A 2,781-nucleotide genomic window follows, 5' to 3' on the forward strand; every position below is an offset into this window, starting at 1 on the left:
GAAGACCACCTGAGGACACAGGGAGAAGACAGCATCTCCAAGCCAAGGAGGGAGGCCTCCAAAGAAACCATTCCTGCCGACACCCTGACATTGGACTTCCAGCCTCCGAACGGTGAGAAAATAAATTCTGTTGTTTAAGCCTCCAGCCCTTGGTCCTCTGTGATGGCTGCCCACGTGAACTGACCACAGGTCCTTAACTGGAATATCAGTGTCACCGTTGTTCATGGTCTGAATCTCCACCCTGAGGTCCTTACCATCTAAGCGCGCTGCTGAGAGAGCTCGTCTGAGCAGGACACGGCCCCGGCCCCCTTCCCACTCCTGGAGCCCCTCATCTTCCCAGGGGCCCTGCTCTCCTGCTTCCCAGGACTGTCTCCCCAGGTGATGGCTCTCGACGACATCTGCCCTTCAATGAGGTGGATTTAAAACTCTCCAAATACCAACAGGAGACTGTGTTCAAGCCTGCTCCACTGGGATCACCAACACGAGGGTCTCTTAGGGTGGGGTTTTTTTTTTAATGTTTAACTTTATTTATTTATTCTTAACTTTGAAAATGTTTGCTGTGGCAAGAACACTTAACATGAGATCTACCCACTTAACAGAATTTTGTTTTTGTTTTTGATTTTGTTTCTTTGGCTGCACCGCACGGCTTGTGGGATCTTAGTTCCCTGACCAGGGATTGAACTCGGGCCCCGGCAGTGAAAACTCTGAGTCCTAACCACTGGACCACCAGGGAATTCCCAGCAAAATTTTAAGTCTATAATCCATCATTGTTTTTTTTAATTTATTTTACTTTTTATTGACGTAGAGTTGATTTACAATGTTGTGTTACTTTCTGCTGTACGACAAAGTGCTTCAGTTACAGATATATATTCTTTTCCATCATGGTTTGTTATAGGATATTGGATATAGTTCCCTGTGCTCTACAGCAGGTCCTTGTTGTTGTTTATCTATTTTTATCTATAGTAGTTTGTACCTGTTGATCTCAAACTCCTAATTTACTCCTCCACCATCCCCCTCCCCCTCGGCAACCACAAGTCTGTTCTCTGTGTCTGTGAGTCTGTCTCTGTTTCGTAAATAAAGTCATTGGTGTCGACACGTTTCGTGGATCATGTAAGTGACATCATCTGGTTGTAATCCACGACTGTTGACTATTGCTGCAGTGTCGTACAGCAGATACTTAGAGCTTGTTCATCTCACTTGACTGAAACTTTATGCCTGTCGATCGGTAATTCCCCATAATTCCCCTCTCTTTCCAGTCCCTGGCAACCAGCATTGCACTCTGATTCTGTGAATGTGACCTTTTAATTTCAGATACCTCACGTAAGTGGAACCCTGTCTTTCCGTGACTTGCTTATTCACTGAGTGTAATGTCCTCAAGGTTCACCCATGTTGTCCCATTTTGCAGAATTTCTTTCTTTTTAAAGTCTGAATGGTGTTCCATCGTACGCCTCTATCACATTTCTTTATCTGTTCGCCTATCGATGGACATCTTGACTATGGTTAGTGATGTCATAATGAATCCAGGAGTGCTAACACCTCTTTGAGATCCTGAATTCAATTCATTTGGATAAATACCCGTTAGTGGGATTGCAGGGTAGGATTCTGAAGACACGGAGAGGAGATCCCTGGAGCTGTGCCTGCAGTGCTTCCTCGGGTTACAAAGGCACCGCTAGCCCTGCACTGGGAACACAGGAAAGTGGTTGGGGGTGCGGTTATTTTGGTCTGCAAACTGCAGGCCAGGCCTTATCTCCTGGGCCAGGGAGTTAACCAGCGCACCTTGTCTGCTAAGTCATCCCCTTTTCGTTTTCTCAGGAGACAGTCTTATAAATCTGGCTAATAACTCCCATTTCATTTCCCCAAACTCCATGAGAGGGAAGTTATAATGAAGCTCAAATACTCGCCAGGTTATTCACGGGGAAGACCTCTGGCTTTTAAAAGATGCGTTTTAGGTGGCCAGATTAATCTAGCGGCACATTACAATACAGCCCTGCTGAAGTTCTGCGGGAGATTCCTGGCACCCGGCATTGTACCCTGCACAATGCTGCCAGCAGCGTGAATTATCTTTACAGGAAGAGGCGAGAATTCATACGTCAGGTGGAAAAGACCCACTGGCAGCGCCCGATGAAAACCCAGGACCCTCGTTCCTTGTCAGGGTTCTTCAAGGTTAGAGTCATAATCACACGACTGAGGGAGGACCAAGCACCCTCGGCCGGCCGCTCCCAGAGAAGGGCACCAGGCAGAGCAGCAGAGAATTTACGCGCTGCCTCCCTCCATCTGGCCCTGCTCACCCACAGCCTTGGAGAGAGGCACCTCCCTAGATGCGGAACGGAACGTAACTTACGGCAGCCACGTGGAAAACAATATGCTGATCTCATTCCTTTCATTACCTCCCTGGCAGAGCAAGTATGATCGCTGCTTTGTGTTCACTTAAGAGGTTGATTTGCAATGTAAATATATGCACTGGTATGGTATATACATCAATATAAAAGTAATAATAACGATGATGGTATCTATCACTAAATGAGCTCCGGACCCTGGGGAAGGATAACTACACAGATTATCTATAACCCCACGAAGCCAACATTATTCGGTTCATTTTATTGATGGAGAAACTGAGGCTCAGAGTGGTTAAGGAACTTGCCCAAGGTCACACAGCTGCTATGTGATGGGATTCAACCTAAGTTATAAGGTAGTATTTGTGGCAGGGTGAACCGAAGCTTCTCTCTGAACACTCGGCCCCAATCCCACTTGATCCCCACCAAGGTCAAGGGAGAAACTTGG

Source organism: Neophocaena asiaeorientalis, unplaced genomic scaffold (assembly GCF_003031525.2).
Source record: "Neophocaena asiaeorientalis asiaeorientalis breed wild unplaced genomic scaffold, Neophocaena_asiaeorientalis_V1.1 scaffold4, whole genome shotgun sequence".
Taxonomy (NCBI): Eukaryota; Metazoa; Chordata; class Mammalia; order Artiodactyla; family Phocoenidae; genus Neophocaena; species Neophocaena asiaeorientalis.